This window comes from Silene latifolia, chromosome 8, assembly GCF_048544455.1.
Source record: "Silene latifolia isolate original U9 population chromosome 8, ASM4854445v1, whole genome shotgun sequence".
NCBI lineage: Eukaryota > Viridiplantae > Streptophyta > Magnoliopsida > Caryophyllales > Caryophyllaceae > Silene > Silene latifolia.
Genome location: NC_133533.1, coordinates 72,764,059 through 72,779,744, shown reverse-complemented (window position 1 = coordinate 72,779,744; position 15,686 = coordinate 72,764,059). Strand labels below are relative to the sequence as shown.

Here is a 15,686-nt window from a genome sequence, read left to right as displayed (position 1 = left end):
ATTGGGTTCTTCAATTTGCTAAGCATTTAAACTAAGAGGCAAACAATTAAATCATAATGAAACTTGGCATCATCAACCAAGTGTGTTCTAACATATGGTCTCGAATAGATGAGATCTACATGACAAAAAGAGACCAAGTGAAGTAATCAAAAGAATATGTTCTTAAGATAACTACACGAGGAGACCAAAAGAAAGTTTTGATAGAAAATGACTAAAGAAGATAGAAAATGAGTAAAGAAAAATCTTAACAAGAGATTTGGCTAGTTTATGAACAACATATAACCAAGAATTTCAATATTGATATTTACTTAAGAGCCTAAATGAAACAAAGTTGCATCCTTGAATATAAATGAGATTTATGATTAAAAGTTGCAAATGAAGATATGCCGATATCTACAAAAGCTAAGTTAATTGTTAACCACGCTAGTGTCATTACTTCACCTCATTATGAAAATGAAATGGTTAAACCTCCTTCCAGAAAAGGGTTTTTTGAGAAGGACGTGTATTAAATAGAATTTCACATTTAAATAATGACATTGCTACGCATCATTATAAAAATGAATGAGTTAGTGATTAAAATCTGTTTCCATAAAGTTTAAGACTGAAACCTTTTCAAAATAGGTATTTTGAAAGGATATGCTGGGAACATATATGGTTTTAATCTTAATAACTTGGCAAAGCAAAATGTATTTCAATTCTTGAAATGTTTCGATTGAGTAGTCAATTACGAAACATGTGGAATTGAGTGGGAGTTTGAAATTATCATGTGAAGACATGGAATTTAGTGGCAGCAATCATCTTGTAAAATTTATAACTCATTACTCATTAAGAATGACGAGCTAGTACTATCTTTCACAAAGAAGTGTTTGAGTTTTCAATTCTGGATGAAAATGGACTATGATGAATCCAATCACATCATGGAATGTTGGATAGGTATTGAGATATACACATCAAAACAACGAGAAACTTAGGTTATTCATATCGATGAAAATGGAATTACCATAAGAAGTCATGGTCATTCATTGAACCTAAGAATGGTTGATCACATGATTAAAGATTACGAATGTTTCCGCCATTAGAATAATCATGCACATGTCCAATAATGAATCATATGCTTAAGAGCATGATGACTCATTGGTAAGCCATAGAAGAATCGTCATGAATTCTCGAGGAGAACTAACGAGTTATTCTAGTGTTTGACAGAACACTCTGTTATGTGACAAGAAGTTGCACATATTGAAGTTCGAAAACGCGTAAGAATTTATGAAAATCCTAAGCTATTCAAGCTAAAAGGAGAAATAAGAAGTTTGAAAAGATACTTGTTATAGTAAGAAGTTACTCAAAACTAGTATTTTCTAATATGCTAGGACTTATGAGAAGTGTTAGGCTAATCATCTTGACAATTGTTGCAAGACCTTACAAAACGTATACCTAGTGCATTGCGAGTTGGTAGAACACTTGACCAGTGCAAGTTATATCATCCACCACAATTCGTTGGTTATGTGATAAACCACAAGAAAGTTCTTTCAAGATAAAGAACCTGAACTTAGGTTGGGAACCTAGATGTGTACTTGGTAAGGTTCATGCTATGTGAGACAAACAAGAGAATAAAGGAAAATGCAATTCAAGAGTTTGAACACATGGACACATGGTATGTTAAACTCATGTTGCAAACGACTAGTGTTCACACACTTACGATATACATCACAAGATTGTAATTTGGTATTGACTATCCGAATATGATGTCGACGTTCGTCGTTTGAGTTATTATAAACTCACCTTATACTTTGTTACATCCAAACGGGTTGTAGAGACAATTGAACCCCGTTAAAGTGAACACGGATTAGCATTGTATTCGCCCATAGTCACTTACATGAGGTGACGTCTCGAAGTGACTAGAGTGTGATGCGATTGATGGCAAGTTCAAGTGCCATGGAGTCATGAATAATTTACGAAACAATTGGAACTGAATGAATAATTTATTATAAATTCAAGGCGTTGTGATTTATAATTGATAAACCGTTTTGGTACAAGTAATAATGAATTACTAAGTCGATTTTGTACATGACGTATTTTTATTAATACGTTGATTTTTAATATGTTAAAAATACGTGACAATTTCACATGACTAGTAACATGTGACATGTGACAATTGACAAATGACAACATATAAAATGGACCTCCCATTTTATGTAAGTGCCGAAAAATGGGGGGAGTATAATGTTTAAATTGTGTTAAATAATTAAGTGGAATGCAAAATGATTGTACACCTATTTGTTGCCATGCAAGTCTATTTTCTTGGGAAGAAAATGAGCTCATGCATTGGGCACTAGACACCCCTCCCCAACCAGTTATCAAAGGGCCATTATAGAGGTTTTTCTCTTTAATAATTCATTCACTACTTTTACATTATAATTCTAGTGTAAGAAATATAATTTACTCTCTACATCTTATGAAAAATTAGAGAGATAAAATCTCCAAAAATCCTTCCTCTTGGCCGAAATTACAAGAGACAAAAACAAATATTTTGGGTCAATTTTTAGTAAGATTAATATTGTTCTAGTTCAAATAATATTAGTCTTTTAAGAGGTTATATTGGGTATTCATCTTTGGGAGGGATTCTAAGCTTGAATCCTTGTTCATCCATATAGGGAAAGCTCAAGAACAAGTAAGAAGGAGATCTCACTTGTGCCCTTTAATCCGAAATTCCATAGTAAGAAAAATGATTTCTTCTCTTGTCTACTTTAGTTTGCATGCATAAGATCTAGTTTTAATTTTATGACTAAATTAAAATGTAACATATATGAATATGTTGAATAATGTGATTAATAATTACTAACAACCAATTCATAAAAAAAAAAAGATAGAGGACGTGATCCGACCTTCACCGCCGCTGCCACCAACATGCACCGCCGTTGCCATAAACGCCACCCCACCACCCCGACCCCACCTTCGGCGACTAGTAAGGCCCCACCACCGACGACCACTAATTTCATTTGAAGAAGGTATGTATTTTTGTTTATAATTTTAATTTATTAAATTAATTTTAGTTTTATTTGTTTAATTTGTCATTTTAATTAATTTATTTAGTATATTAGTGTTCTTTGTATGTTAATTTTAAGGTAGTTTTTGTCTGGTTAGTATAACTTAATTTTAGTTTAGTTAGTATTAGTGTTGTTAGTATATGTTAATTATAGTGTATTTTTTGATTTGTTTGTTGAATTTGTTCTTGTAGTTAGTTATTTGGATGTTGTTAGATATTTAATTACTTATGGTTTGTATAAATTGATAATTAGGGTAAATATGAATTGGGGGTTTTTTGTGAAATTGGTAGTATTATTTGAATTAGGGTTAATTGACAATGTATTGGTGATTTTGATGATGGTAGTATACTTAATTGAGAAAATTTAGTCTAATGTTAGTATTGGTGAATTTACCAATGAAATTAAAGTTTTAGTATTGTATAATGTTTGTAGTGTATAATTAAAGGTAATCTAATGTTAGTATTGTTGAATTTACCAAGTTAGTATAATGTTGGTATAATTTTGTATTGAGTAATGTTAATATTGTTGAAGGTGGTAAATTAGTATATATAATGTTTGTATGATATTATTTTAGTAAATTGCTAGTCATGTGAAAAACTAAGAAGTATAATAATGTTGTATGAGTTATATTGTTAAAAATTGTTGTTTGGAATATTTTTAGATTAAAATTAAGAGATCGGAACGCAAATGGATGTACGAAGATAGGGTAGATAAGAGGAAACGTCCCACCGGTAGATTTGTAAAGGGGGTTCTTGAGTTTATTGAGTTAGCTAAACAACAAGATGGATATGATTTGGTAGAAAATAAACTTAGGTGTCCTTGTAGTAAATGCATAAACTTGAAATATTTTCATTACATTCAAGTAGAAGAACATCTTTATACAAATGAGTTTTCTCCAAATTATTATAATTGGATTTGTCATGGAGAACCATATTCTCCAATTACCGAGCAACCTCAAACCAATCATTGAACAAGAACCAAACCCACAAGAAAAATCCTTTTTTGAAATGTTAAAGGCTTCAGAAAAACCCTTATATGAAGGGAGCATAATGTCATTGTTACAACCCGCCTCTAGGATAGTAACCTTGAAATATGAGTTTAATATGCCATTTAATGTCGTTTATGATATTGCGTCTTTGCTTGAGGACACTATCCCCGACAATAACGTCATGACCCGAAGTTTCTATAATACCAAAAAAGTAGTTAAAGGCCTTGAGCTTCCGCATCAAAAGATTGATGCATGTCCTGAAGGATGTATACTCTCACTACGCCAAATAATCGGTGCAACAACGGTTAGATAAGGTGATATAGCGTTGTCATACAAAATACGGAACCGTTATTACATCGACCGTTGTTATTTCGTGACCACGGTTGTTAAAAAGGCAGAACCGTTATGAAATGTAAATAACGGGTTCAAATAACCGTAATACAATATTAAGAACGGTTTAAAAACTGTTGTCTATAATATTGAAACCGTGGTAGTATTAGTCTGAATGCTCTACGGAAACTTATGACAACGGTTTTACTGAAACACAACTGTTGTAAAATAGTAAATATGAAAACAGTTTATGCTTATTAAACCGTTTTAAATGTCATGAATTGGACAACGGTTTGTGATTATTAAACCGTTATATTATGGATGAATATGTCAACGGGTTTCTATTTAAATGTGACTGGTTTCAATAGATTTATTGACCACGGTTTTATTTTTAACCGTAATCGAATTTATAAATATTTTTTTTAAAAAATATTTTTAGCAGGTTCCAACAGCTGCTGAAATGCTAATTTTTGCAAAGAGTAGTTCCATTAAATGCTACTACAAAATAGCATTTCAAAGAACATTCTGATTGCAAAATTTCAATCTTGCAATATCAGAATATTACACAGATTGATCTATTCAACCCAGCATCAAAATATTATAAACAGGGTAACCAAAACTAATTACACATGGCTCTATATACACACATACATAATGAGAAAACTATTGACCATCCGCTAATGAAAGAAAATAAGTGGCCCACTTATTTCGCATGTCGGCGATGTCTTCCTTCGACTAGGTTGGGTCTTTGTTGTTGAGTGAAGGTGGGAACTACAAATCAAAATATACTTAATCAAAATAGATAGAATAAGTGGAATATTACACCAAATTAAACCCAAGTTACGTTTGAAATAGTTATTAAAACACACTAACCGGTGACTCTATGTTAAAAAGGCGCATTGGATGCTGTCTGGTTGTTGTAGAGGAGAGTATTACATAAATCACATACAAATAAGCTAAATTAGATCAGCCTCTCGCATAAACATAAATTAAATGATAGGAGTAATTATTAAGAATACACTTACTTTTATCGTGACAAAAGTTGGACTTGATGCTCCAATTGCTTGAAACACACTAATTCATAAATATATACAGGAAATTATAATTAGCATTTGGCTCGATAATCTTTTGATGGGACATTAAAAGGAGCCTAGTCTTTAAAGGTCATACAATAACAATTGACATTATAATGTAAGGTTGTAAACTTACTGAGTCATCATCTTTACAAATTTCTCAGTGGGACTATGTCCGCAAGAGTCAATCCAGTAAACTACGCCTTTTTTCACATTGATTGCCGTTAGCAGCCAATGCTTGATATGAAATATTGAAAATTGAACTGTTAGTTTATATACATGCATGTAAGCGTGTTAATATATGAATAGAATCGTGATTCATTATAATAAATTACTATACATAGTGATTCTCATTGTATGGGGCAAACCATAGGCTTTTGGGCGTCCTCAACCGTTCAGCAATTTTATCGATGTGGTTTCTATATGTGTATCCAATCTCCTTTTGAGAGAACAATTCAGGTGACACGAATCCGTAGTCATGAGAAACATAGTTCCTCTCAGCGATGTGTGTACACATGTATCTATTACGTCAAATGGAACGAAGAATGTTATTTTCATTGATGATTTAAATAAACATCACTATTCGTAAAACCAAATGCCAAGTTTTAATTAAAAAACATACTTCATCCAAATTATAATGTGCATAGCATCTAACTCGTCATTGTCGAGAAACGGACACAGTGATTCCCCATCCATAAAAATAGTTGGACCTTCGCCCATAACATCCTCTCCGATCTCAATAATGAGTACATCCTCGGTAGCTTCCTTCCTTTCAGCCAGCTGGTGCAAAGCTACGAACGTTGGAGTATTCAATTTTTGCTTATAATCATCGGTGTAACATCTAGGTTTAAGAGGAACAACAGCGTTGTGTGCAGCAAAAGTAGATTTAACCCCGGTCTACAATTTAGAAAAAAAAAAATATATACATTACACGAAACGTCATATATAATTTAAATAACCAAAAAAAGGAAAAACTCATAATCTATTTTTCAAATTATTACTACCTCTAGAATTTTGGGTGGAGAGGCAGTCGAATCAATGACTTTGGGTGTTGACGTAGTAGTCCTAATTTCAGCCATAATGGCTTCGTGTAACTCCTGAAAATGTAAAAATTCAAATACTTAACTATATGTTAGATAAGGTTATCCTAATAAATTTAAAGGCGTTCATTATATAAAATGCGCTCGCTTTAGCATAACTACCCCGGAGATGTCAACACTAATGAATGCTTCAGGCCATTGCACAATAGAACCCACGACATCTTGCAAAAGCCAATTTTCACTAAGTGGTACTATTAGAGTAACATACTCCTCCAGATATAACTCGGTCACTTCCACTTCCCTCCATCCCTTACGGAGGGCAATGCCTTGATTGCCTTCAACCTCAACTTCTTAAATCTGGTCGTTATAGAACGCTACTCCCCTAGCAACAGAAATTGTGCCCGATGCTACTGTAGGGGCTTTGTAGTACTGAACACAAGGCTTCTTGCAAACAACCTTCACATTTTTAATTAATTAGTATATATACATGCACTACTTTAAATAATAAATTTAATTAATTAGTATATATACAGCAATTATAAACAAGTCGTAGTAGCTAATACCTCGTCAAAAGCCGGATTTGAAGATGATAAGAACGTGTCTTCGGCTCCCACCTCCACCTCCTCTCCCCTGCCTTCATGGCTTTTTCTTCATCTACCCCATCTTGATACTTTGCCATGTCTTTCTCACTTCGCATGCCCGCTTTTTTCTTCTTCTCCCCTGCTTCCTTTATGACTTGCCGAACCATAACCAACTCTTCTTCAGATGGCTTATCCCCTGTTTCCACCATTCTGAGTATCAACCTGGCCATTGTTTGTAGCTGTGTAGTAGAAATGAATATGATTAAAATAAGTTGTATAATTTCAAAGATATATATATATATATATATATATATATATATATATGTATATATATATATATATATATATATATATATATATATATATATTATGTTGAATAAAATACATTATTTATATACTCTATCATCACCACTCATTGTCCTTCGAGTATTTTTCTCAAATTACTAAGTGATACCAACATGCGTCGATACCCCTCTCACACGACCTGGATGCTCTGCTTTGCCGATTGCCTTAACAAGAATGTCATCGCGTCCTTCAGGCTTCCATTTTCCTTCCGCTACCTCCTTCTCACATATCCTCTACATACACATAAAACCATTATGCAACTAAATTTTATTTAAACTCACAATTATATAACCGACCACCAGTGGTAGGAGTGAGATATTTATTCAAACTTACAATTTTCGCTTTGATAGCCTTATCATATGGAGTTTCTAAGTTTTCATTCTTAGGAGTGTGACCGGCCACCCAAGCGTCCTGACGATTGACGGTTCCAAGCTTCTTCTTAATCAATCTATAACCACCTCTGGAGCCATGAAAGACACTCTCTTTCTTTGAAATGTTCTCTTGGTTCTGCCTACTCATAGTCTTCATAAAATGAATTGTATCGAGTAACGTAAGCATATTCATTACATATTAAGTGATTACTAATAAAGTGATCCCAAAGAGTCGCAGATAAATTACCTTAAACTTATCGGACTGCCTATAAGCAATAAAGTTATACCAATCTTGCTGACTGACATACCGATACTTCTTCGTTGGTGGTTTCTTGTTTATATCCCCGGTCTTCTTGTCGAACAAGTGGTTCTGAGCAACCTTTAACTTCCATGCTCTGAAGGGATCCCCTATCTTTTTTTTAGGTAACCATCATGTTCTTGGGGGACAGTTTAAGCTGGCTGCATTTATGTTGAGCATATTTGGTTAGTTTCGGCTAATATCACATATCGAATACTAAGATAATTTCATCTCACTGCATTTATTATTGTATATACATACCTTTATTCTCCCCCGTAGCTTTTCAACCCGATCTTTACTCAACTGATCGATACGCGGTAAACCGAGAGGCACATACTTTCTTAAACAACAACCAATCCAAGTCACGAATTTTGAAGCAAAGATACCATCTGTTAGCCCCGTTGATTTATCCCATTGAAGTTCATTAGGTATCCCTCTATCTATTGCTTCTAGGGAAACCCTATGGATCCTTCGCTCAGTATCCGATTCAAAATTATTCTCATCACCTGAATCTTCTTCGTTTGACCTTTTCCTATCATTTCTTTTCCGCTTTCGACCCACATCTAAACCAGAAATTAACAAACTACTAACTTTAAGAATTAAGTCGACATAGCAGGAGCACCGTCTCAAATAAATGATCACACAGTATACCTAAAAATATAGATTTGTTTAACACACAATATACTTAAAATAATAGGTGTTGTTTAACATACAATAAACCCAAGATAACTAGGGGATAATATCACCACTAATAAAATAACGACATTATGTTAATGAGACGAAGGACTAGAGTTTATTATTACTTCTTCAAAGAGGAGAAGCCGGCCCCGGTTTGGCGATAATGGAGGAGACGGCAGAGGTAATGAGGATGGCGACGACAACGACGACTGCAAAGACGACGGCGACGGAGAATAGTAGTGGTTCTAGGGAACTCAGTGTTCGAGGGTTTTAAGTGAGCGAGGAGAAGGTTTGCATGTGTGTTGCTTGAATAATTATTTGATTGAAACTAATAAACACGGGTTAAGTGAAACCGTATTCTTTATTTTGCAATATGACCATGGCTGACTTTAAACCCGTAATTGTTTTCATTATATTACATCGGTTGGTGCCTAACCGTTGTCATTTATCTTTCATTGTGTCAAGTTTTTCCCGCCAAAAAAAAAGCGTCTTCCATGTTTGGTAATCCGTATTAAGTTAGTACAAACTTCTTTCCTCAATTTGGCAAATGGGATAGCAAGTGAGTCTCTTTTAGGGAGATGATGCTTTTCTTGACAAGTGTAAGAAATGACAAAGGGGTAGATATGAGACAAGTGAGGGAGATATTGTTTTGAAAGGAAAAGGCAAGAAGGGTAATAAGACGGGTCAAAAGAAAAAGAAACCAATATCACAAAACCAATTAATTTATTTTCCTCTTGCTCCAAGACTTCAAAGAAGGTATGCAACAAAAAACATTATTGAACAAATGAGATGGCACAAGGAAAATCCTCGTACACCGCGAAAGATGTGTCATCCGAGTGATGAAGAGGATATATTATTCAAGAAAAACACATACATAACAAGAAATTAAAAGACGCGCGGTTTTAAAACCATTAATTAGAATAATAATAATAATTAATTAACATAATCATCTTGTAATTTCCCTGCGATAGAGATAAATATTGGGAATTTAATATGTGGATTATTAAGAGGCACATGTTCTGCCTCCCATGAACGAGGCACAGTGTCAATATAGTGCCGATATATTCTTAATAGATTAATGTCACAATTGGTTGTAATCCATAAATATTGTGCTTGTAACACATCATCCGTATAATAATTTTTCTTCCCAGCATCATGATCCTCGTATCTTGCCTGGAGTTTTCTCGCTTGACGAAAAGATTCCATCTTCTTCCCAAAACCTTCAAACTCGATCATTGTGTAACCAAGAAAACCATGAACTTTAGTCCAAGCTGGGTGGACCTTTTTAATGTTCGTATAACCACCTGACGAAGCATATCTCTCATCCAAGTAAAACTTCTCCAAAAAGCCTTACCATTGTCATCATATTTGATTGGAAGGTTGTGTATAATACACGTAATAGGATGGACATAGCGCGTATTTGATTGTGATTCGGCGGGTGTAGAAGACGGCGACGACATGCTGATCGAAGTGTAATATTTTTAATTAAATTATAGGCTATGATTATTTGAACTTTGAATTGGTGAATATGGTTAATTGATCACATTATAAGTGATATTTATAGGAAAATATGTATGCATGTGTGGATATAATAATGGACGGAGTGTAATAATGGTCAAACAAAAAAATGCATGCAACGGTTCATTATTTATCATACATGCATCGGTTGAATATTTTACATTGAAAAAACTATATAACGGTTATTTTTCACCCGTAAATGATAAATGACAACGGGTACAGAGGAACCGTTATATCATAATAGCAAATGATAACGGTTACAAGAAACACGTAGCTATAACATAACAACGGGTACCAAAAACCATTGCTAGTGTTAATTTAGTAACGGTTTGCTAAACGCCGTATCTATAACATAACAACGGGTAACAAAAACCGTTAAACGTTTTTGATAACGGTTTGTTAAACAACCGTTGTCACATTCTAATAAGAACGGTTTTTGACGGAAACCGTTATTCTGATTAGCGCAGTCTAGGTTTCCGCCAATATTTTGAAAACGGTAATCTAAGTGTCTTTATTAAATGCATTAAACCATCGTGATACGCTCCTTATTGAAGGTCCAATTTGGCGTAGCGTCTCTTTTGGGGAGATGATGCTTTTCTTGACAAGTGTAAGAAATGACAAAGGGGTAGATATGAGACAAGTGAGGGAGATATTTTTTTGAAGGGAAAAGGCAAGAAGGGTAATAAGACGGGTCAAAAGAATAAGAAACCAATATCACAAAACCAATTAATTTATTTTCCTCTTGCTCCAAGACTTCAAAGAAGGTATGCAACAAAAAACATTGTTGTACAAATGAGATGGCACAAAGAAAATCCTCGTACACCGGGAAAGATGTGTCATCTGAGTGATGAAGAGGAATGGAAGCGTTTTGACAGGATTTACCCTGATTTTGCCGAGGAACCCCGCAATGTGCGACATGGCCTATGTACGGATGGATTTGCCCCTTTCATCCAATTTGGTAAACCGTACTCGTGCTGGCCAGTGATAATCACGCCATACAATTTACCACTTTGGTTATGTTTGAAAAGGCAATTTATCTTCTTGTCACTAATTATTCCCGGGCTTAAGAACCCAAAAGCCAATTTGGATGATTTACAACCGTTTATAGAAGAGTGGAAACATTTGTGGGATGTTAGTGTGGAAACATATGATGTATCCTTGATGCAAAATTTTCAACTAAGAGCTTCACTTTTAGGGACCATAAATGATTTTCCCGCCTACGGTATGCAATCTGGATGGTCTACCGCAGGACAAAAGGCATGCCCTTGTTGCATGGATAAGAGCAAAGCATTTTGGCTTCCTAATTCCAAAAAAATAAGTTGGTTTGATTGTCATAGAACCTTCTTATCGGATACACATCTACATAGAAGGAACAAGAATGCTTTTATTAAAGGTAAGGAGGTTCTTGATGATGCTCTGAATCGGCTACCAGGGGATGAGTTATGGGAGTTGATATGTGATTTGCCAACTACTGTTGATGGTACTGAAGAAGAGTTTAAAGAGTTGAAGAAAAATAAGAGCGGTTGGTTTAAAAGAAGCATTTTTTGGGACCTTCCGTTTTGGAATATATTGTTACTCAGGCACAACTTGGATGTAATGCACATAGAGAAGAATTTCTTTGAGCAACTCATTCATACGATTATGGATGTAGCAGGTAAATCCAAGGATACTATTGCTTCAAGAAAAGAGTTGAAGAGATTTTTTGATCGTCCAAAACTGCACATTCGTAAAGACGGGTCTAAGCCGAAAGCTATTTTTGCTCTTGACAAAGCTCAATGGAAGGCATTGTGTCAGTGGTTAGGAAAGTTGAAGTTTCCTGATCGATATGTATCTGATTTGAAACGTTGTGTTGATCTTAAGAAACTGAAGTTGCAAGGGTTGAAAAGCCATGATTGTCATGTTTTCATGGAGCGCTTATTACCCGTTGCATTGAAACATCTCCTCCCAACTACCGTGTGGAATGCAGTTACCGAGATTAGTCAATTTTTCCGAGATTTATGTTCTTCCACCATATCGGTTGATGACATGATTCGTCTTGAAGACCAAATTACAATTATTTTATGTAAACTTGAGATGACCTTCCCTCCTTCATTCTTTTATTCCATTGAGCATCTACCGGTACATTTGCCTTATGAAGTAAAAGTGGGTGGACCCGTCCAATATAGGTGGATGTATCCATTTGAAAGGTATGTAATAATTAACTAGTATTTCAATTATAAATATTATTAATTTATGTATTTTATTCTAATATTAAAGAAATAACTTAATTTTAATTACATGTATATGTTTCTTAATCATTTGAAGAAAAAAATTGGTAATAAGGCTCGAGTTGAAGGTTCTATATGCAATGTGTATTTAACGGAAAAGATTGCAAATTTTTGCTCTCTTTACTTTGAAAAACATATAGAAACCAAAGCAAAGAACTTAAATATTGATAAGGCCGATGAAGTAGACACAAGTGTACCCGAGTTTTTCCAAACTCATGATGATGAAGGGTATTCATCTAGTGGGGTGTAACACCCCCATTTATTCGGGAGCCTTTAGCTAGACATTCCCAAGTAAATGAGAGAGTTACCATCTCGGTTTCCCGCACTAGTACAAAAAGTAGATTAGGCTAGTAGATAAGGCTACGGTTCCTCTTATTAACCGTAGCCTTATATAAAAGGCTACGGTTGTGAATAAATAGCCGAAGCCATAAATATGGGACAAAGGAAAAGGCTACGGTCCAATTAAAAACCGAAGCCTAATATGAAGAAAAGGCTACGGTTATTCTAGAACCGACGCCTTAAATCCATACGCCGTAGATAAATACAGTGTTAGTCAACTCACTCCGTCTATCCATTTCCCTAAATCAGCCTTCACCTACCCCTCTACCTCCTTATTTTTGTTTATCACCTTGAAATCCATTAATCAGTCTCACCCAAATCTATTCCTTAAACCCTTCATTCATACCTCTAAATCCACTTGCTTCCTGTTTCTGATTTCCCCCAAATCTTCTTTTTTTTTCTACTATTTTACAGCAATCATCATGATATTATTACCATACTAATATATCATTCGAGTTTTCTAGGGTTTTAACGATGTGGAACTGATCAATCGGATGGTGGTGTAACCTTTGGCACCGCCGGGTACCTCGATCTCTTTATCTTCATTTCTCTTGATTTTGCGAATTCTTCCGATTGTAACGGCAAAATACGAGCAGCAAAGGTAATTATAATGGTTATTTCTAAGCTGATTTTTGTGATTTCTTATGATTGCTGAGCCGCAAAGGTAATTCCTCTTCTGATTTCTATCAATTTATGTTAGGTTTGTTTGAGTTTTACCTTTTTAGGGTTTATGTTGAAGGTGTTATCATTTATAAACTAATCTTTATGTTAGGTTGCTTGAAAGGCTTTGTATTTGAGGTGTATTGGAATTATTTCTGCATTGTTGCTTGCGATTATTTCCCATCATCATCCTACCTTAAACAAATTTGGGACTTTCAGGTACCATTTTTATCTAGCTTTTTGATCTGGCCACACATCTGATGTATTCTCTCCTTTAATGTTTCTAAGCTCACGTTTTTCGTATAGAATCATTTATGCATTGATGATAGATTACACTAACTTAGCAACTTATAGAATATGAGACAATGTCTTCAGTTTTGACACCCTTATTAGCTACTTTGTATATAATATTGTTCAGTGATTCCTGGCTGAATGATTTTTTTATTGCTGTGAAGTGTTAACTTTTCAAATTGAGATTCAGCCTCATTGTTCTAAATTTCGTTTATGGAACAAACCATGGCTCTTAATGCCTTATTGCTAGAGAGTATATGATTGGGTATCTGACCCTTAGTAAACAACATTTCTTGTACTATTTGGAAAACAATAAGGTTAGCCGTTTATGATGAATATTGGTGGATGAAGTTAAATATAGTAGCAAAACAATATGGTTAGCAATTTAACCTTTCCAAAACGCCTGGTATCAAATAGAATGATGTCCTGAATTCACTTGTCTTTTTGTGGAGCTCACTGATACAAAGGCCTTGCATAAGTTAATTGTCACCTTCTCTTAATTTTAATTAGATGATATTTGCCTTTATATATCTGTTGAGCAATTTGGAAATTGTGTAGGAAAAATTATTGTTGGGGTCTGTCTTCGTATATGAGGAAAACACTTGAAGGAGTTAGAAGGAAAGCGTTGAAATAAAAAATTATAAATGTAAGGTTTGCAACTATTTTTCTTGCTCTTAACTCATTTCTTGTGTACTTTTAACATTTTTAGGTTGTCTTTGTGAGTTGTTTAAGCCTTATGGTTCACATTTGTTCACAGAAAAGAAATGCTACTCTATATTTATGATTTTAAAGTTTTGGTTCATGTGCATTTACTTACCGATCTTATACTCCACATGCTACTTTATAGCTATTTTCACTTGCTCTCAAATTAAATTTTGGTAACTTGTTTACATGTATTACTGGCAACTTGTTTAATTATTCATTATCCTCAAAATCTACACCCTTCTCCCTTTTCCTTTCTTATATTTCTTCATTTACTCTCATATCCTCATTTAGTTTTGCATATATTTTTTCAATGTTGTAGGTGAAAAATAAAAAGAAAGTTGATGGTCATCAATTCCTCTCAAGAGAAGCAAGCATAAAGAACGATGGGTGATCTATCAACATCGACTTGCTATCATTTTTTCGGGGTTATTATTTAGGATGTATTTTGTGATAGTGAAATATATATTAGCTTATGTTGTTGAGCAACTTGAATTACATCTGGAAATATGTATGTATACTAAACTTGTTGGTTTATGTTATGAAATAGACCAATTTTAATTGGTTTCATGTTCTTTTGTTAATCCAAGTGATTTTGCTTCTATTAGTGATTATATGTAAATTGTATTTGAGATTTGTATTTGCTATTATGGCTTCTATTTGCGACTACCGTATTGCTGAAAAGTGGGAAAAAATGGGCGCTTTTTATATAAAAAGGCATGTGGTTTTGGCTACGGTTGTGCTCCTGTAACCGTAGCCTTTTAGATAGTTATGGCTACGGTTAATTGGTTAGAACCGTGGCCTTTTGCATACTTTTGGCTACGGTTCACAACCGTAGCCTTTTCTTCCCCACTTAAGGCTACCCCCTGATTTGCTACGGTTGTAGAACCGTAGCCTTATGTCAAATTTAACCGTGGCCGTATGTCATTTTTGTACTAGTGCCGAGGTAGTAGATAACAAAGTCCAACTCACCAAAGTACTTTAAATAAAAAATTTAATGATTACATAAGTTTTACAAATTTTAATCAACTAAAACTTAATATAAAAATAAATACAACTCGCAGCGGAAATGTAAATAAGTGATATAACTATATATGTGATCTAGACTTCATCTACGGTTCCAAGTTTGGCTCTCATCCCAATGCTTCCAAGTCATCTAAT

At 34.3% G+C, this 15,686-nt stretch overlaps 1 long non-coding RNA gene across 2 annotated transcripts; it reads left to right on the top strand.

Moving 5' to 3' along the window:
- The first annotated feature begins 13,033 nt into the window (after positions 1-13,033).
- On the top strand, positions 13,034-15,095 carry LOC141596967 (uncharacterized). 2 transcript variants are annotated; one of them, XR_012522648.1, is made up of 4 exons: positions 13,034-13,536; positions 13,645-13,751; positions 14,382-14,469; positions 14,848-15,095. It is a non-coding gene; the product is annotated as an uncharacterized LOC141596967 (long non-coding RNA). The 2 variants fall into 2 exon arrangements; XR_012522647.1 differs by having other exon boundaries at positions 13,042-13,473.
- The last annotated feature ends 591 nt before the right edge of the window (positions 15,096-15,686 follow it).